This window comes from Pan paniscus, chromosome 16, assembly GCF_029289425.2.
Source record: "Pan paniscus chromosome 16, NHGRI_mPanPan1-v2.0_pri, whole genome shotgun sequence".
Classification (NCBI taxonomy): domain Eukaryota; kingdom Metazoa; phylum Chordata; class Mammalia; order Primates; family Hominidae; genus Pan; species Pan paniscus.
In genome coordinates, this window is record NC_073265.2 from 31,732,837 (window position 1) to 31,745,219 (window position 12,383).

At 44.2% G+C, this 12,383-nt stretch overlaps 2 protein-coding genes across 9 annotated transcripts in view; one reads left to right on the top strand and one right to left on the bottom strand.

Annotated features, from left to right (window-relative positions):
- Positions 1 to 8,808, bottom strand: part of ZNF106 (zinc finger protein 106) — a 79,230-nt gene extending 70,422 nt beyond the window's left edge. For 2 of the 4 annotated variants that reach the window (XM_008973214.5, XM_003805607.6), the window contains exon 1: positions 8,638 to 8,808. The gene's annotated coding sequence lies outside the window, so the exon portion shown is untranslated. The remainder of the gene's footprint in view (positions 1 to 8,637) is intronic. The other 2 variants (XM_034938575.3, XM_008973221.5) reach the window with 1 other exon arrangement.
- The window catches only part of SNAP23 (synaptosome associated protein 23), a 42,327-nt gene continuing 38,601 nt past the window's right edge, over positions 8,658 to 12,383 (top strand). The window contains exons 1-3 of one of the 5 annotated variants that reach the window (XM_055098333.2): positions 8,658 to 8,953; positions 9,735 to 9,830; positions 10,497 to 10,581. The gene's annotated coding sequence lies outside the window, so the exon portion shown is untranslated. Of the gene's footprint in view, positions 9,229 to 9,734; positions 9,831 to 10,496; positions 10,582 to 12,383 lie in introns of all 5 variants that reach the window. The other 4 variants (XM_055098330.2, XM_055098332.2, XM_055098329.2 and 1 more) reach the window with 4 other exon arrangements.

Below are 12,383 nucleotides of genomic sequence, written 5' to 3' on the forward strand. Positions count from 1 at the left end.
TGTATATGAGTAGTTTTGGAATATATCCTGGATATTTTGAATGTTGTATTACAGCAACTCTGGAGTCCTTTATATTCCTCCAAAGAGTATTGACTTTTGTTTTTTTACTTTTGTTTTCATAGTATCTAACTTGGTTAACTCAAACTACAAATCTGTCTCTTAGGCAGTAGATGAAATCTCCAGTTTTTTTGTTTTTGTTTTTTTTTTTTGAGAGGGAGTCTCACTCTGTCACCCAGGCTGGAGTGCAGTGGCACGATCTTGGCTCACTGCAAGCTCCACCTCCCGGGTTCAAGCAATTCTCCTGCCTCAGCCTCCTCAGTAGCTGGGATTACAGGCATGTACCACCACGCCTGGCTAATTTTTTTGTATTTTTAGTAGAGACGGGGTTTCACCATATTGGCCAGGCTGGTCTTGAACTCCTGACCTTGTGATCCACCCACCTCAACCTCCCAAAGTGCTGGGATTACAGGCGTGAGCCACCGCGCCCGGCGAAATCCTCAGTTATTTCATCCTCAGCTGGGCTTCTTTGGAGTCTGCTCCACATATGCATAATTCAGCAGTCTGCCAAGGTTTGGGCAGAGTTTATTCACAGAGTCTGATGCTTCTCCTCTCTCTCTGCTTTCCAGGATTCTCCTCTCACTTCCCAACAGCTGTAGTTGCTTGAGCTTTACCTTCTGGTTCTTCAGGCCACAAAGACTAAAGTTTACTATTGGAATTTTAAGCACCCTACATGACATAGATCAGGGCCTGCCCTAAAGTTAGAAGACATGAAAATGGGAAATTACTCCAAGCAGTCCCATTCTTGTGTTAACTACCCTCTAGAATCTGCCTGGTTTTTTTCTAACTCTCCAGTAGATTTTACTGGTTTTATGTATTTCCATCCAGATGTAATAATAGCTGTTATCTGTGGGGGCGTTGGCCAGGAGGAGCTTACTCAGCCTATGACCAGAACAGGACTCTCATGTTTGCACTTTTGAGAGCCATCAGCCTCTTCTAATGGCTCCAAGCAATGCTCAAGCAGGACAGACTGATCAAAGAAGACATATCCTCCATCATGCGATGGAGTAGGAGGCCCTAGGTTTAGTGACAAAGTCTGCTGGGACCTGGGTGACTCTTGAATAGCAGCTGTTCATGAGGTGGCTCGGCATTCCAGCCTACCTCAATTTTATGGTGCCTCCATCTAAACATACACATACATGGTTTGCTCAACCATACACTGAAAAAACTATTCTCATGCATGCTTATGTTTTATGCCTTTGTCCCTATTAAAAGCCCTTCAAAGGCATCCAATTATGTAAGATATAAATCAAAATATTTAAAAGGTCTTACAAGGCCCGCTTGACACAACCCTTTCTGATGTGTATTACATAGGTTTGAGCTACTTTCTTGTTGATCTCTGTGATGAGACAAAATGACATTTTCAGTTCTTCCCACCTACCACACTCCTCCCACCTTAGGGCTTTTTCATATGCTGGTCCCTCTCCCTGGAAAGCTCTTACTCCTTTTCATCTAGTTAATTACTCATCCTTCAATCTCAGTCCAAATGTCAGTTGCCTAGGAAAGCACTCCCTCATCTCCCAGACTAGGTCATACCCCTCACTGTGCACTGCTCTTCTGAAACCCTATCTCTTCTTTATAACACTTATCCCAATTGTGGCTATTTCTGAGGCACACTGTAGAGCAGCAATTCTCAATCACATCAGACCCAACTCTTTTTTCCTAAAACATATCATTGTGGAAATTTTCATTCATACATAAAAATAGAAGGCTTATTATAACAATCCCCGGTGTTCTGATCAGCCAGTTTCCCCAATTGTCACCATACAATTTTTTCTTTAAAGATATTTGTACCCCCTTTTATTGTAAATATTTTGTAATAGCCTTCTTATCCTTCCTGAAATAAAATGCAGAGCTACTGTAACTTACTTACACATGTAAAACTTCAAATATCAATATAATGTGCTAACTATAATAAAAATGAAAAATTAAAGGAAAGTGAGTTATAAAGTAACACGTATATCAACATATAAATGCTCAGACATGACTATATTAGAAGAATAAAACTATAAATATGACTACTACAAAATCAGACTAATATAGACAGGCATGTGATATTGTTGATAAAAAATACCATGAATAGGCTAGGCATGGCGGCTCACGCCTGTAATCCCAGTACTTTGGGAGGCTGAGGCAGTTCAAGACCAGCTTGGCCAACATAGTGAAATACCATCTCTACTAAACACAAAAATTAGCCAGGCGTGGTGATGCGTGCCCATAGTCCCACATACTCAGGAAGCTTAGGCACGAGAATTGCTTGAACCCGGGAGGCAGAGGTTGCAGTGAGCCAAGATCATGCCACTGTACTCCAGCCTGGGTGACAGAGTGAGACTCTGTCTCAAAACAAACAAACACAAACAGCATTGCTGTCTGCAATATAATTTCCCAAAATAGTGACCAACTCAATAATCTTTCTGAACTAAAGAAAGCACAGTCCCTTGATTTACACATTAACTATGCTTCAGGCAAAAAATACTCTGTGTTGACCAGGCGCGGTAGCTCACGCCTGTAATCCCAGCACCTGGGAAGCGGAGGCGGGCGGATCACTAGAGTCCAGGAGTTCAAGACCAGTCTGGCCAACATGGCAAAACCCCGTTTCTACAAAAAAAAATTAGCTGGGCTTGCATGCCTGTAATCCCAGCTACTCAGGTGGCTGAGACACAAGAATCACTTGAACCCAGGAGGCAGAGGTTGCAGTGAGCCAAGATCATGCCACTGCACTCCAGCCTGGGGGGTCAGAGTGAGACCTTACCTCAGAAAAAAAAAAACAACAAAAAAATACTGTATGTTTATGTTAAACAAATTTGGTTTGAGGCTCAGATAATTATAAACAGATTTTTCACCTACATGAACATCTTCTGGGACATTAGAAAGTGATGCAAGATTTATGTGTTCTCACCACAAAAACTTATAAGTAATACATATGTTAATTAGTTTCATCTAGCTATTCCACAAGGTACAGCAGGTCCTCAAAAAATGCTGTTTCATTCAGTATCATGCTGTTATAACATTAATGAGAAAAAATAAATTATTTCCAGCTGAGGCCACTGTCTATGAAGACTTTGTATGTTCTCCTTATTCCTTCACGGGTTTCTTCCAGGTCTCCAGTTTCCTCCCACACCCCGAAGTAAGTGCCTGATAGGTGAACCGGGTGTCTAAACAGTCCCAGTCTCAGTGAGTGTGGGTGTGTGTGTGTGAGTACACCCTGGGATGGAATGGCGTCCTGTCCAGGGTTGGTTTCTACCTTGTAAGCTTAGCTTCTTAGGATAGGCTCTGACCACCTGAACACTGAACTGGAATAAAGACGTTGGAAAATAAAAGAATGGATAAATAAAAATTATTATAAAATAAAAGTGTGTGACGTATGCACAACAATAAACAATGTGGTACGAAAGCACCCACCTGTCATATTTGTTGATTTTTAACCACATGGTAGTAGCCAGTGCTCCTTAAAATTTTCACTTTGGAAATATTTATTCCTTGATTTAGCCCACCACCAGTGGGACTGTGGTCACCCATTGATTTGCCAAAAATTAGGCAAATATCCTATTTTTATTACTCTTTCTTTTTTTTTTTTTTTTGAGACGGAGTCTCGCTCTGTCGCCAGGCTGGAGTGTGGTGGCATGATCTGAGCTCACTGCAACCTCCACCTCCCGGGTTCAATCGATTCTCCTGCCTCAGCCTCCCGAGTAGCTGGGACTACAGGCACATGTACCACCACACCCAGCTAACTTTTGTATTTTTTAGTAGAGATAGGGTTTCACTATGTTGACCAGGATGGCTAGATCCCTTGACCTCGTGATCCGCCCACCTCAGCCTCCCAAAGTGCTGGGACTACAGGCGTGAGCCACCGCGCCCAGCCCTTCTTTTTTTTTTCTTCCAGAGACAGGGGTTTGTTCTATCACCTGGGGTAGAGTGCAGGGGCATGATCATAGCTCACTGCAGCTTTGAACTCCTGGGCTCAAGTGATCCTTCCACCTCAGCCTCCCAAGTAGCTGGGATTACAGGTATACCCTACTATACTTGGTCAATTTTTAAAAATTTTTTGTAGAGACAGGGTCGCGCTTTGAAGCCCAGGCTGATCTTGAACTCCCAGTTTCAAGTGTCCTCCACCTTGGCCTCCCAAAGTGCTAGGATTACAGTTATGAGCCACCATGCCCAGGCTACTCTTTTCTACATCTACGTATAGCTCACATTTATTTCAATGTTTAGTATTAGAAGTGTTTGGGGGTCTTCGTTTAGAAGTTTGGTGATGTTCTTGTGACCAGAAATATGCCATAGGAACTTAACTCTTTTTTATATCAATTAGCCTGTGGCAAAATTAGTTTTGTTATTATGCTGTTTTGCTTAGAGTCACAGTTTCCAAGATCCTATTGATGTTAAGTGAGGACTTGTTATATAAATATGTCAAGGCACCATATTGTACACAATAAATACATATATTTTATTGCCAATTAAAAAATTAATTTTTTTGGCCAGGCACGGTGGCTCACGCCTGTAATCCCAGCACTTTGGGAGGCTGAGGTGGGTGGATCACCAGGTCAGGCATTCGAGACCAGCCTGGCCAACATAGTGAAACCCCATCTCTACTAAAAATACAAAAAATTAGCCGGGCATGGTGGCAGGTGCCTGTAATCCCAGCTACTCGGGAGGCTGAGGCAGAAGAATCGCTTGAACCTGGGAGGCAGAGGTTGCAGTGAGCAGAGATCGTGCCATCGCACTCCAGCCTGGGCAACAAGAGTGAAACTCCATCTTTAAAAAAATAAAATAAAATAAAATAAAAAAGCTTATAGGGAAAATATGGCCTGGATGCAGTGGCAGCACACTTATAATCCTAGCACTTTGGGAGGCTGAGGCAACAGAATCACTTGAGGCCAGGAGTTCAACACCATTCTGGGCGACACAGTGACACCTCCTCTTCACACACACAAAAAATTTATTAATTAGCTGGGCATGGTGGCACGCACCTGTAGTCCCAGCTACTAAGAAGGCTGAGGTGGGAAGAGGATTGCCGGGGCCCAGGAGTTTGAGGGTGTAGTGAGCCATGATCATGCCACTGTACTTCAGCCTAGGTGACTGAGCAAGACCCTGTCTCAAAAAAAAAAAAAAAAAGCTTTTAGGAAAAATTATTACTACCCCCTCCTGTTTCCTAGCCACCGCCACTTCCAGTCAGCCACTCTTGTGAGTTTCTTATTTGTTTTCCAGAGATATTTTTCAATTTTTTTGCATGAAAATACAAAACATAAAATTTACCATCTTAACCATTTAAGTGTAGTTTAGTGGTATTAAATACATTCATAATGTTGTACAACCAACACTACCATCCGTCTCCATAACTACTTGCATCTTGCGTAACTGAAACTTTATATCCATTAAACAATAACTCATTTCCCCCTCCCTCAACCCCTAGCAACCACCATTCTATTTTCTGTCTCTATGATTTTGACTATCCTCCACAGAGGATATTCTATGCATATACGGTTGTCCCTCGATATCCATGGGGGATTGGTTCCAGGATCCCCCTCAATACCAAAATCTGAGAATGCTAAAGACCCTTACATGAAATGGCACAGTATATGCATGTAACCTACACATACCTTCCGTATACTTTAAATCATCTCTAGATTACATACAAGAGCTAATACAATGCCTACAGATAACTTCATTTATGTGGATGCAATGTAGTATGTACTCAGCATGTAGCAAATTCAAGTTTTGCTTTTCAGAAATTTGTGAATTTTTTTTCCCCAAATATTATCCATCCAAAGTTGGTAGAATCCATGGATGCAGAACCCATGGACCGATATGGAGGAACAATTGTATATGCAATACATAATATTTTTATAAAACCACAGTGGTTGCAAAATGCACACCCTCTTTTGCACCTTTTCTTTCTCACTATATGGGAGGTCACTCAATATTAGCACATATAGAGCTGGCTCATTCTTTCTAGCAAATTCATACATTTATTTAACCAATCCTTCACTGATGAAGACCTGGGAGCTTCTTGATAGTTTCTTTCAGATTAAAACATGCACAAACATGCACACACACACACACACACACACACACACACACAGACTGTAGAGTTTCCACTAGTGATTTCACATGCTAGAGGTCCAAGGAGAGCATTCATATGTAACTTGTCTGCCCAGGTGCTCTTATTCATTGGGTACACAAATTAATCCTAAACTCTCCACTAAGATACTCCCAATTACAAAACACACAATACATAGACTTCTCACTGAGCCATTCCTGGTCCCAGAACCAAGTCGTCTAGCATCTACCATTCCTCTCAACTCTTGTAGAGCAGCCTTCAGACTACACGTGCACTAATCTAGATGTACAATAATCACTATTCATAGTCTTTCCTTTTTAAATATCTTCCTTTTAATCAAAACAATTGAGGCCGGGCACTGTGGCTCACACCTGTAATCCCAGCAAGTTGGGAGGCTGAGGTGGGTGGATCACCTAAGGTCAGGAGTTCAAGACCAGCCCGGCCAACATGGTGAAACCCCGTCTCTATTAAAAATACAAAACGTTAGCCAGGCATGGTGGTGGGCACCTGTAATCCCAGCTACTCGGGAGGCTGAGACAGGAGAATCACCTGAACCCAAGAAGCGGAGGTTGCAGTGAGCTGGGATTGCGCCACTGCACTCCAGCCTGGGCGACAAAGCCAGGCTCTCTCTAAAAACACACACACACACACAAAATAGGTTCTGAACTAGCCTGATCAGATTCGTTCACACCCTCTACCTCCTGCCAGGCCATTTTTTATTATTTTTTAATTTTTTTTTTTTTGAGATGGAGTTTCGTTTTTGGAGTACAATGGCGCAATCCTGGCTCACTGCAACCTCCGCCTCCCAGGTTCAAGTGATTCTCCTGCCTCAACCTCCCAAGTAGCTGGAATTACAGGCATGCGCCATCATGCCCAGCTAATTTTGTATTTCCAGTAGAGACGGTGTTTCTCCATGTCGGTCAGCCTGGTCTCAAACTCCTGACCTCAGGTGATCCGCCCGCCTCGGCCTCCCAAAGTGCTGGGATTACAGGCGTGAGCCATCACGCCTGGCCCCTTCCAGGCCATTTTAAAGTTCTCCTCAAAAACCATCTAGTATTTCTAATTAAAGGGCTCCTACTATCTTCTAGACTCAAGAGTTAACTCTAGGCACGGCGCGGTATTTGGCAAATGTGTAGTAGATACTAAATAAATTCTAGTTGCATCTGAAAATTGTCTTTCATTATTTCATTCACGACCAAACTTGAGAACGGGGCTTAAAGCAAATTTTAAGATTTCCCATGCTATTTACAACAGTACTAAGCTCTTAATAAGCACTCAAAAGTTATCTGTGGGCCGGGCGTGGTGGCTCAAGCCTGTAATCCCAGCACTTTCAGAGGCCAAGGTGGGTGGATCACCTAAGGTCAGGAGTTGGAGACTAGCCTGGCCAACATGGTGAGACCTCGTCTCTACTAAAAATACAAAAATTAGCCGGGCGTGGTGGTGGTGCACGCCTGCAATCCCAGCTACTCGGGAGGCTGAGGCAGGAGAATCTCTTGAAACTGGAAGGCGGAGGTTGCAGTGAGCCAAGATCCCGCCACTGCACTCCAGCCTGGGCGAAAGAGCGAAACTCCGTCCTAAAAAAGATAATAATAATAAAAATAAATAAAAATACAAAAAATTAGCCAGGTATGGTGGTGGGTGCCTGTAATCCCAGCTACTGGGTAGGCTGAGGCAGGAAAATTGCTTGAATCCAGGAGGCGGAGGTTGCAGTGAGCTAAGATCGCGCCACTGCACCCCAGCCTGGCAACAAGAGCGAAACTTCGTCTCAAAAAAAAAAAAAAAAAAGAAGTTATTTGTGCTTTGAATAAACTGGATATAAACCATTATGGTGGATACAGCACTTATTTGCTAGGTAAGAGAACTTCGCTTACCTAGGATGACAGTCTCAAGTTGCTAAAAGCCACGGATATCTCAAACTTCTCAATAAGATGGCTTAATCTTACTCTCAAAGATGATTACACAACAAATTGAAAGGGGAAGAGGGTGTAAAGCATTTCCTCTCCACAATTATACACCGAGATTCGGACTAAATATTAAACGGACACAGTAAGCTCTTGTTACTATTTGTTATTAGTTGTTACTATCAAGACGCATCCCACAAGGAGAGAAACGAAAGGAGGAAAAAGAACGGAGGTTGTCAGTCGCGAGAGGTTGAAATGTGTCCCTGGCCTGAGACCTACGGGCTTTAAGGACCAGGGTCTTTGGACTCCCTGCCCAACTGGGGACGAAGGAGGTCAGTGGCTTCCCCTAAAGGTCAAGGCTTTGGAGCCACGTTTCCTTCTGGGGCTGGGAGCAGAGCTGGAACGCCCCCGCGAAAATCCGTACCCCGAAGCCAGCAGCACCGCCTGCCCATAAACCCGCGCCGGCTCTGGGAGAGTGGACCACCAGGTTGCCCCTGAGCCGCAGCCTGCAGGAGTAGAAACCCGGTGGTGTCTTGCAGCCCCACAACCTCCCTAAGGGGCAGACCACCAGGACCCTTGGGCTCCGATACGCTCAACGCAGGCCGGCCCGTCGATACTCACATTCACAGCCAACCCCTCTTACTCCATCAGGCCGCCGAGGGCCAGGCGAGGGAGCTCCCTGACGCCTCAGACGCCCCCTTCAGTTTTGGGTCCGGGAGCCTGCTCCGGACCCGCTCCCCGCCGGGCCCCGCCACAGCCGCCGCCAACGCGCAGGCGCACACCGAAGCCGTCACGCTCGCTTTTTTTTCCTTTGCCGTCCGCAGTTCTCAATAATCTAGCTTTATTTGAACACAAGAGAGTGAACAACGGACACACAGGAAGAGGTTTTTCTCAAAAAGAATGGAGGAAGAACAAAGGCAGGCCCGCTTGCGGGAGAGTCAGTACGCAGCGTTGGACGCTATGAACAGCCTCCCTGGTCCCTTTTTCATTCTCCTTGTTTCTCCTTGTTCTTTCCCGGCCTCCCTGTAGCTCCTACTCTCTTCCTTGGTGTCCCGCCATTTCCTTTAGTCAGTGGCAACTGTTGGGGCTACATTTTGAAAACACTCCTTCCTTGTAAAACTTTCTGAAGTTTAATGGAAGGTGCAAGAGCTTTAGAACAGCCAGACCTGAGTTTCAGATCTTGGACTAGCTACGAATAATTTGTGACTTTGGGTAAATTACAATTCTTCTTGGAACCTCAGGTTCTTGAGTTAAAATTAGGATAATGTTATCTCACAGGGTGTTGCTAGGATTAAATAACATAGGTCAAGTGTTTATCTATGAATGCTGCCTATCACAGAGCAGACATTCCATAATACTGACTTTATTCTTACTCATGCCTAAGGTATTTATAATATTTTTTAAGTAGAGACGGGGTTTCACCATGTTGCCCAGGCTGGTCTCAAACTCCTTGGCTCAAGTGATCTGCCTGCCTTGGCCTTCCAAAGTGCTGGGATTGCAGGTGTCAGCCACTGCGCCCAGCCTACATTTATTATTTATTTATTTATTTATTTTGAGACGGAGTCTTGCTCTGTCGTTCAGGCTCTAGTGCAGAGCCGCTCTCTTGGTTCACTGCAACCTCCACCTTCCGGGTTCAAGCGATAATCCTGCCTCAGCCTCCCAAGTAGCTGGAATTACAGACGTGCACTACCACGCCCAACTAATTTTTGTATTTTTAGTGGAGACGGGGTTTCGCCATATTGGCCAGGCAGGTCTCAAACTCCTGACTTCAAATGATCTGCCCACCTCGGCTTCCCTAAGTGCTGGGATTACAGGTATGAGCTACCGCGCCCGGCCGCCTATATTTATTATTAAACTTAGCCCATACCCATTCCCTCAGAAACCTAATTTTAGTGACTAAGACTATCAGATAAATGAAATGACATTCAGGTTGATAATTATGTGGAGTGTCCCTCCTATGTTATTGAGATTATAACATCTCTGTTTAACAAGACCTTCAACGTCTCAAATAAAAGTAAGCAGCGGTGGGGCACAGTGGCTCACGCCTGTAATCCCAGCACTTTGGGAGGCCGAGGTGGGCAGATCATGAGGTCCAGAGATCGAGACCATCCTGGCCAACATGGTGAAACCCCTTCTCTACTAAAAATACAAAAATTAGCTGGGCGTGGTGGTGCGTGCCTGTAGTCCCAGCTACTCGGAAGGCTGAGGAAGGAGAATCGCTTGAACCCGGGAGTCGGAGGTTGCAGTGAGCCGAGACCTCGCCACTGCACTCCAGCCTAGCGACAGAGCGAGACTGCGTCTCAAAAAAAAAAAAAAAAAAAGAGAGAAAAAAGAAAGGAAGCGGCTATATTAATCTCTTCTATGTAAATCCAGATTTGTTCTAGAGGTTTAGGAAACTTCCAATTCCGTGTTTGTGACATCACAAGTCCTTGAAACACTCAAGGGTTGTGGTACGCTGCTCATTCTATTCTCCTTCAAAGGCATGCAATGGAAGAACTATTTTACCCTATAAACTCTGGGCCATCATTCAAGGAAAAGCCTGTAGAAGACCACAGTCAGATATTGGTGAGTGCCAAGGTAACGCTAGATTATGGTTTCTCAACTTCGGGATTACTGACATTTTGGAACATATACTTTTTTGTCAGGGGTATCCTGTGCATTATAAGATGTTTAGCAGCAGACTGGGAGCAGTGGCTCACACATGTAATCCTGTAACTTTGGGAGGTCAAGGGAGGCAGATCGCTTGAGTCCAGGAGTTTGAGACCAGCCTGGGTGACATGGTGAAACCGTGTCTCTACAAAAAATGCAGAAATTAGCCGGCAGTGGTGGTGCACACCTGTATTCCCAGCTACTCAGGAGGCTGAGGTGGGAGGATTTGAGCTGCAAAGGTAGAGGTTGCAGTGAGCTGACATCACACCATTGCACTCCAGCCTGAGCAACAGAACAAGACCTTCTCTCTCTCTCTCTCTATATATATATATACATATATGTGTGTGCGTGTGTGTGTGTATGTATGTTTAGCAGCACTGCTGGACACGATGCTAGTAGTACCCACCCCCGTTTCCCTGTCATCACAATAAAGCATCTCCAGACATTGCCAAATATCCCCCAGAGGACAAAATCGTCCCTGGTTGAGAACCACGGAATTATATCAATGACCATCACAACCCTAAATGAACTAATGAACTCAACCATACATTTTCTCCACCTCTGCCCTCAACAAGTGACTGCTGCTTGAGAAATTTACACAGGAGGGCAGAAAATGATGAGTTCATTTTTGCCCATATTAAAAAGGCCCTAAATATTGCTTACCAGTCCTACAACATTCTTCTGTCAACTTGTTGTATTACTTTCTACAATATTCCAAATCTTCTCAGCTTTCCTTTAAACTCCCAATACCACCTCCTTTTCTATCAGAAGATGACCCCATCTTCAACTTCACAGAGAAAACAAGTCAGCAAATGAGAACTTTAACTTCCTGTTACTAAACATACAGAAACATACTTCCTCTCATAATTGGGGAAATGTCTCCTCTCTCTCTCTTTCTCCCTCCCTGCCCTCTTCCAAAACCATTATTCTCACCAGTGTTTCGAACTGCCTCTAAACTGCCTCTATTCTTACCCTTTCAATATCTTTGCCTACTGACTATCCCTTCTCTTCCTTTATTCAACCATTTTTTTCTCAGTTGAATCTTCCCTACCATGCTCAAGTTTCTCCTGTCTTAATTCTAACAAAAATCAAAAAAAACAAAAACAAAAAATCTTGATCCTTCATCATTCTCCCTCCTTCCTCCCTGTCAAGGCCAAACTTTCCAAAAGCATTCTACAACTTGTCCCCATCTCTACATCTCCCCCACCTCCAAACTACTAAGTTGTTTTTTTCAACCCCAGCATTCCAACAAACAGCTTTCACTGAGATAATCAGTGACCTCTGTGTTATGAAATTTAAAAAAACATTTCTCAGGCTTCATCTTCCTTGATCCCTTAGGAATAGACTACTTCCTCCTTGAAGTACTTTTTTTTTTTTTTTTTTTTTTGAGATGGAGTCTGGCACTGTCGCCAGTGATAGACATTATGATAGTAATGTAGCTGGGATTACAGACACCCGCCACCACACCCAGCTATTTTTTCTATTTTTTTTTTTGTGGGGGGGGCGGAATTTCACTCTTGTTGCCCAGCCTGGAGTGCAATGGCATGATCTTGGCCCACTGCAACCTCCGCCTCCCAGGTTCAAGCGATTCTCCTGCCTCAGCCTCCCGACTAGCTGGGATTACAGGCGCCTGCCACCATGCCCGGCTAATTTTTTGTATTTTTAGTAGAGATGGGGTTTCTCTATGTTGGCCAGGCTGGTCTGGAACTCCTGACCTC